The sequence below is a fragment of the Leptinotarsa decemlineata genome, unplaced genomic scaffold, assembly GCF_025532065.1.
Source record: "Leptinotarsa decemlineata unplaced genomic scaffold, Ldec_3_MD MMD2_tig00000576_RagTag_RagTag, whole genome shotgun sequence".
NCBI lineage: Eukaryota > Metazoa > Arthropoda > Insecta > Coleoptera > Chrysomelidae > Leptinotarsa > Leptinotarsa decemlineata.
The window spans coordinates 6,791,013-6,799,729 of record NW_027412551.1 but is presented as its reverse complement, the minus strand read 5'-3'; the positions used below and the strand labels follow the sequence as shown (position 1 = coordinate 6,799,729).

The following is an 8,717-nucleotide window of genomic DNA, read 5'->3' as shown; positions in this document are numbered from 1 at the left end:
TTAAAGGCCATCAATTCTTCTGTAACTTGCGCTGTAGAACAATTTTTTGAAAGCACTATTCTATAACGTTGCACACGCCTAAGTTCGTTGATTCTGATTCTGTCAAAACATTGGAACAGCAGCGATACAGCAATATAGTACTAATTAGTACTTCTAATATATAAAAATGGATGTTTGTTGGTTGCTCGGTTGGTAACTTCTGGTACCTTCTACATCGCTCAACCGATCGTGATGAAACTTGACATGTGTGAGTAATTTTTCATAGTGAAGGTTTTCTGGCTATCAATTTTTCTGTAACTCGCTACTAGATGGCGCTGTAGAACAATTTTTTGAAAGCACTGTTCTATAACGTTGCGCACGCCTAAGTTCGTTGATTCTGATTCTGTGAAATCATTGGAACAGCAGCGATACAGCAATATAGTACTAATCAATACTTCTAATATATAAAAATGGATGTTGGTTGGTTGGTTGGTAAGTGATAAACTTCTACATCGCTCAACCGATCGTGATGAAACTCGACATGTGTAAGTAATTTTTCATAGAGAACGTTTTTTGGCTATCAATTTTTCTGTAACTCGCTACTAGATGGCGCTGTAGAACCATTTTTTGAAAGCACTGTTCTATAATGCTGCGCACGGTAAGTTCGTTGATTCTGATTCTGTCAAATTATTGGAACAGCAGCGATACAACAATATAGTACTGATTAGTTCTACAACCACCAAATTCTACGCGTGTGAAGCCGCGGGCAACAACTAGTATTGTCTGAATTTTGCCTAGGACAAGGTGCTATTTTTTCAAACAGAGTTCTGACTGATCTACTCATCTGAATTGATTATTTTTCATTGGTCGACTAACCACCGAAAAACTCATTTCGTCGAAAAAGTTGTTCTGCTGTACTCTTCAGTTTTTCGATAACTAAATGAAATATCGTTCATTTGGAGTGAATCCGAAATAAGTTCCGCTAAACAAAGACGTCAGCATATTACTCTATTATACGAATATTTACTTACTTTCTGGAGACGATTGAATTGCCTGGATGTAAATGGTATTATTGTAATATGTAGAAGTGGGAAAGACATTTATAATATGTAAATTCAGGGGCGGCGCATTGTGGCGCCTCGGAGTTTGGGAATCGGCCCATCTGTTGAAAGCGCGTATTTACTCTGAATATGGATTTGACTTAGTCCGGTTGATATGGATATCTCCCTCGAACGAATTATAATAACAATAGGCAAGAGACTTGGTATGCGCTAACGTCATTGAGAACTGCGAAATGATTCAATGTGGAGATTCATATTGTAACAAATTGAAGAATTACCTGTCTCAAACAAATTTATTTCCAACAATATTCCACTAATCACAAACCAATGTCACAAATATGTCAATATGGCGGCTGAACATGAAGTTGCGATTTTAACAACAGAGCTAAATAAGCTCAAAAAAAATGAGCTAATTGATATGTTAATTACTTTAAAAGTACCAGTAGTGGTGACAAGCATCCAGTTGAAGAATTATATAAACAGAATCAGTGATAAAGTTCTAAACAATAGTGTTGAAGGAAATGTTCATGCTACAAGAGCAAACATAACCTGTGGTGACTGTAATAAAAGGTTGAAAGAAGTGACTGACATCAAAGACAAATTTGAATCTGTGAGTAAACTGTCTTTTCATTTAGAAAAAAGGGCCCAAGAGCAGGAAGATCTAATATACCTATTGAAACAACAATTGAATAACTCAGATTCCTTACCAATATTGCCATCTAGTAGCAGAAAAGCGAATCCAGTTGAAATATCTACAACTGAGAATATTCCAAAAAAACTTTATAGCCATACAGTAAAAAAGGTGAACAACATACCGAACAAAACTCTGTCTTCTGATAACGAATTTGAAGTAAAAACTGGTGGAAATCCCAGTAGGTATTCCCCACATAAAAACAATGTAAATAAATACAAACCTATACTTGGTAGCAATAAATCCGCAAATTTCAAAACAATCCCAAAATTGGGACATTTGCACGTTTCTCGTATTGGTGCTGATGTAAAGTCTGAAGATTTACTGAATTTATTAAAAGATTCGGCACCTCAAATACCATTTGAGTGTGTAGAATGGAATAGGAATGAGCGATATTCCACTTACAAAGTAACTTTTCCTTTAGACAAGGTCCAGGAAGTATACGAACCAACCATCTGGCCAGAGGGATCCGTAATCAGGAGGTTTAAGTTTAGAGAAAATTTTCATCCATCCAAACAAACTGCAACTACAACTTAGTACCAGTTATATCAATTGATAACCAAGGAGTTCTCAGTTGTCAGGATTTTTCGAAGCCCAATAGCAGTCAAGTAGTTAACAAGAGTATATGTCAACTTGAAATCTGTGCTGAATTGTGTGTGATGCACTTCAATGTACAGGGTTGTAACAATAAGTCACTTGATTTGGAGATGATTTTAGACAAACATTCTCCAGATATTCTATGTATTAGTGAGAGCTGGCTTAAATCACAAGAGTGTTCATCTTTTCAAATAACTGACTATAATTTAATCTCTTTTTTCTGTAGGGAGAAACGTATCAGGGGAGGGGTATGCATTTTTGCTAAAAAATCCTTGCAAGTAAATAACATTCCTATAGAAATTAGTATAGAGCAAGATATTGAGGTATGTGCATTAGCGTTAAACGGTAAGAATAAAACTATAATAATTTTATCGGTATATAGATCACCTCTTGGTAATACTTTAACTTTTTTTGATTCATTTGATCGATTACTTGTGATGTTGTATAGTAAGTATAAAAACTTAGAATTAATAGCTTGTGGTGACTTTAACATAGATATGTTAAGGTTTACTAATGAGAGAACTGACTTCATAAATATACTTGAGCAACATAACATTAGTGCTATTATAAGTGAACCTACTCGTATATGGGGTGATTCAGCAACGTGTATTGATAATATTTTGTCTACTTCTAATCCTATTAGTTACTCCATTAATCATTCCTATATATCTGATCACACTTTCCAGCTGGCAACTTTCTGCTATGATCAGGTTGACCATAACCAAGAAACTCACAAGAGATGTTTTAATGACTACAATATTGAGAAGTTTTCTAGTTTACTGCTGGAGACTGATTGGTCTTCAGTGTATGACTCAGTTGAAGCAAATTCTAAGTTTGATAGTTTTTATAATAAATTTTCCTATTATTTTGATACTTCATTTCCAAAAAAGGTAGTCAAGATAAAAAAATCTGGTGACTCCAGGTGGATAACTACTGAGTTGAGAGAAATCAGTAGAAGGTTAACCGAGTTATCTGAGCTGAACAAAGTATATAAAAATGGTTTATATCAGAGGGAATATCAGGAACTTAAAATAATATATCAGGATAAATTGAAACATGCTAAGAAAACTAGCAATGATGATAGAATCTCTTCTGCTGATAATAAAGTGAAAGAATCCTGGAAAATCATCAAGGAATCCCAGACTGGTTATTCTGGCAATGCAATACCTTGTCTAGAAAGTGCTGAAGATGGGGTCCTTCTTTCTGATGATTTTGCTATATGCAACCTTTTTAGTGAGTATTTTTCAACTGTTAGCAGTAGCATATCCAAACCTGATACTAAAAATATTAATTATATGTCATCTTCACATCAAAGTATTTTTTTATATCCAGCAACTAAGATGGAAATTGAACAAGTTATCAAAAAAGTTTGTAAGAAAAAATCGTCCGGTATTGATGAAATTCCTGGTCTTGTTATAAAAAACGTTGCCAATGTAATTTCTGAGCCTTTGACTCATATAGTTAACTCCACTTTCATAGAGGGGAGGTTTCCTGATATACTGAAAATGTCAAAGGTTTTGCCAATATATAAAAATAAGGGCTCGAGATCTGACTGTGCATCTTACAGGCCTATTTCGCTACTTAGTCAGTTTTCTAAGATTATTGAATACTGTTTCTATCAAAGATTATATGATTACTTTGAATCATTTAGATTATTTTCTTCTAGTCAGAATGCTTATAGAAGAAATAAATCCACTGTTGGCGCAATTGATCAACTCATTAAACATGTGTTGGAAATCTTGGAAAACAAACAGCAAACTCTGGGGTTATTTTTTGATTTGAGCAAAGCTTTTGACCTCGTTGACCATGACATACTGCTACACAAATTGCAGTTTTATGGTATACGTGGTCCTGCATTGAATTGGGTTAAATCTTACCTGACTGGCCGTAGTCAGCTGGTCTGTGTGAATGGAATTAACTCTGTAAGTAAATGTATAGTAAGAGGGGTACCTCAAGGTTCTGTTTTAGGACCTCTTTTATTTTTGGTTTTTATTAACGATCTTCCGAAATTTTGTTCGAAAGCTTCCATTATTATAATTTTTGCGGATGACACTAATATCTTGGTATCTGCGGAAACTATGTCCGAAGTAATTGTCAAAGCTAATGAAGTAACTGATCAAATTGAGGAGTGGTGTTCTACAAATGGTCTGCTGCTAAATTCTGCCAAATCTCAAATGCTCAACTTTGTTACTAAAAATATAACTATTGATAAAAGCTATTTAGTAAGATTAAATAATGAAACTTTACATCAAGTTAATTGTACTAAATTCTTGGGTGTTGATATTGATAATAAACTTACCTGGAGTTTCCATGTTGATAGTGTCAAACTGAAGCTCAGTAAACATATATATTTACTTCGTAGGTTGAAACAAACAGTCTCTTTTGATGTTCTCATGCTTTTATACCACAGTTTAATTCAGTCAGTGATTTCCTATGGTCTTGAACAGTGGGGCTTATCAGCTAAAGCTGATGAAGTGTTTGTTATTCAGAAAAAGGTAATCAGAATTCTGGCTGGGGCATCTTCAAGTGCAAACTGCAGGCCATTATTCATTCTTTATAGTGTATTAACAATGCCTAGTTTGTATATCTACCAAACTCTGATATATATAAGAAAAAATATTTCAATTATTCCTAGAAATGAGCAAATCCATGAACATTTCACCAGAAATAACCTTCAACTTTATCAGCCTTATAGTAGATTGACAGTATCGAAAAATCACCCCATGTGCTGTGGGATTAAACTATATAATAAGCTTAGTAATGACATTAAGTCCTCAAACATCAATGTCTTTAAAAGGAAGCTTAAGGTTTTTCTATTGCAAAAAGCATACTACTCTGTGGATGAGTTTCTCCTTGAGTCATAATCATAATTTGATTGTAGCTTAGTGATTTCATTTTTATTTAAGTTATGCTTTGTATTTGTTTTCTATAATAGTTTGACCTGTTGTATCAGCCAGTATTTTATGATGATGTTTGCCTAATGTGATTGTAAATGAACACTGATTCAATAAATGTTTGATTGATTGATTGATTGATTCATTTACAACATTAACGCTCAATTTATTTCCACTATTTGAATTTCTGGTTTAGCCGCTCGATTCACTTTCTGAACTGCTGTCTTCGGTCGAGAAGGCGTGCTTATATAATGTAACGGTCCTTTCTAGAAATCTGTAGTCGGTTCGGTAATCAACTAGAGTTTTACCGGCGGCTGCCGACTGCATTCTTTCGCGCTGATGTCATTTATGTTTGTTACATGATTCGGCTGGCGTACTGGTCAGGGGTGGCTTCAGATCCGTTACAATATTTTCGCGGCAATATTTTGAAATCGTTTGTTGTCACGGTTTTCAGGCAACCATTTGGTTTTGCCAATTCGAGTGACTGACATCTTCAGAGAATCATTGTCACTTTTTTTCGGGTTTAAAAGCCGTCGATTTTTTCAATTTCTTCCTGAGTTATTTCCAATGACTGGATATTACGCCTGCAGGAAGGGTATTTATGTTGACACAGGTAGTTTGGTGTACTAATACCTGTACCTGAATCAGGTGAATTGTCAATAACAGTCCTCGAACCTTTACCACCTGCCGTCATGTTGTTTGCTATTCTTGAACTTCCTCAGAATTAGATTTCATATTCAGTTGAGGTTCACAGCTTCTTCTTTTCTGTTGAAATTATCCGTGTGTTTGTGGGTCTCTAAAGCCTCCCGTACCAGTCGGCTACAGTATCCCTGGTTGGGGGCAACGAGTTTCGTGTTTCCAAACAGAATCCTGTGGTTTCCTCCACTAAGTGCGTGTTACGCCACAGCCGTTTGGCCTAGTCTTTAGTTTCTTTCATGCTCCTTCAACCTTGTTCCCAAGGATCTGTTGGTGGTTCTGATTTATACCTTTCCACAAGTTCACAGTATGCTATACACCCCTGCTGCTGATAGTAGGTCTCTTCTGTCTGCAGCCGACACCTGCGCTTCGGATGCACTTTCTTAATAATATATGGTGGGTTTGAAAACCGTTCTGAAGATATGTTTCCAGTTTTGTTTTTGGCCCTAGGGAATTTATGGTAGATACGTGCGTGCAACTTTCTGAGCCTTTCTGAGCTCGGTCAGTTAGAGTAGAGATGACTCCCCTTTTTCAACTAGTATGGTGACTCGATAGTGCGTGAAGGTATCTATTAATGTGCGTGAGTTTTTAGTGGGTTAGAATGCTATTCTTTGGTTTTGTTCAGCCTTCATGGTGAACTTGATGCTGGAGTATTGGACGTTCAAGTGGTCTAGGAAAAGTCGAGAACGCTCCGACAATCTGAGTAGATTGAACCGCCTGAAGAACCGTAAATGATTGATCAGAAACGGTTCCTCTCCTCTCTGGCAACTTATAGATGAAGCCTGCGCCGACAGGGAAGCCGGTGTACCTCCAATGTTGTACGCATAGTCACAGATCTCCGAAAATGTCTGCTATTTGTCTTGGCTCAACACCAGGAATAAATTTCAGCCTGGAACTCTTGCAAACTGTTCAGCACTAGAAAACCAAAATCATGACGAAGTCAATCGTAGTTGGGGAGATCGTCAGTTTAAATGAAAAGGATAACGCAAACTCTCTCTCTTAGATGCATGGAGAACCATTATATCTAAAACCAAGGCCAGTAAACCACCAACAGCGAACGCATCGTCCGGAACAATAATCGGTATGCTTCCAGTCTGGCGAGGTGAGTGGCGGGGGATCACTGTCTCTCTCTTATGGGTGTTTGACAGTCCCCCGATGCAGACCACACGGCACTCACCCAGTAAAGTTATCGGTCAACCACCCAATCCCGCACCTGCAGGTAACAGTCGTTGGCCGGTTTCAAGCTAGATGTGTGGGAGAGGTGTCTCGCAAGAGCCCTCGGCGGTTACTCATCCAACGCTGGAAAGGTAACTTTCCTAACATGAGTGCCCTTCGGGGTAACGTAAGGGTATGCGGTGCAGACCACACGGTGTACACCCAAAAGTTGTTGATGAACCGCCCTATCCCGCACCTACACGGGTAATGGGCGCGACATCTTCGACATATGATGTGTGGTAGAGGATGCTCGAAAGAGTCCTCGACGGTTACTCATCAAACGTTGGAAAGGGAACTTTCCTAACATGAGTTCTAGGGGGGAGGTGAGTGCCCGCTCGCGGCTGGAGGCTAGCGAGCCTCATCTCCAACTGGCGTTGGCCTCTTAGGGGCAGCGGCTCCACTAGCGGGTAAAGGGATACGGGGATGCGGTAATCCATTCATGGGTGCATTGCAACCCCATACCGAGGCACTGGACGGCTTATGCTGTTCCGTGATCCTCGCCTGCTTCTGTACGGATCCGAGCGTTCGAGGTGTCGGGGCTTGCGGTCCTTCCGGGCTCTAGTATCCGAGTCTAGTCTTGGAGGGTACCAAGGCAGACGCTTGAGGTGTCGGACCCCGGTTGGACGGAGCTACTAGTATCCGAGCTTAGGACCCCGACCGGCCACTTCCGGGCCCATATTCCCAATTGATTTGGCATGGTTGGCGGGGGCAGGTGTGCGACGCGAGCACTCTCTGGCGAAAGAAGAGCTTAGTTAACTTGTACGAACGTTCGGTCGAACGTTGCCGATGGTCCTGTCTCTTGGTTAGCCACACTAAGTAGATGTAAGGAAGTAATTCCGGGTTCGGTGAGCGGGAGGAAGCCCTGCGAAATCCTGTTGGTGTGGGGTGAGGGGCGGTACCCTTAAGGATTTCCCAAAAATCCACCCCTCCACACAAACATCGACAGATACGACAAATGAATAGAGCATTTTGCCGAAACGTCCTAGTTGTATCAAAGACGAACGGATGTACACCAGAGACCTTAGCGTCAGTCGTGACGAACTATCCCAAAATATATTTGATATATATTTGATACGACTCAAAAAGAGGTGAAATAGTAAACATAACACTAAGAAATGGGTCAAAACCGCAGATACGTGTTCCTGGCTATTGACCTAGCCAGCGCGGTGCAGCTCACTAGAAGGATGAGCAACACTTGTTTGCTGAAAACTACATATACTTGTATGCATGAAGTCACCAACAGGAGCCAACTGCACTGAGAAAGCCAATAGCTAGAAACATAGTTTTTCCCATTTTTGAGTATTATGTACGCTAATTCACCTTATCTTTTGTCAAATCAAATACATTCGTTAACAGTTTTCTGTAGTTATAATTCGGACCCGGATGTCAAACAAATAGCTTCAGTTGAATATGTGGTCATGTTAGTTGTTGTCAATGGACGATAGATCTCTTAACTGAAACCACAAATGTGATGATGGCTCCTGTTGATGACGAGGCGCGACCATGGAAACATTGAAAATAAATTAGAAGAAGCAGAAGATATTTACCACTTTCGAATGATACGGGAAGTGATCATTGAATTTT

The 8,717-nt window shown here is 38.9% G+C and overlaps 1 long non-coding RNA gene across 1 annotated transcript; it reads left to right on the top strand.

Annotated features, from left to right (window-relative positions):
- Positions 1 to 1,391: 1,391 nt before the first annotated feature.
- On the top strand, positions 1,392 to 3,642 carry LOC141481934 (uncharacterized). Its single transcript, XR_012465254.1, has 2 exons — positions 1,392 to 1,912; positions 2,156 to 3,642. It is a non-coding gene; the product is annotated as an uncharacterized lncRNA (long non-coding RNA).
- The last annotated feature ends 5,075 nt before the right edge of the window (positions 3,643 to 8,717 follow it).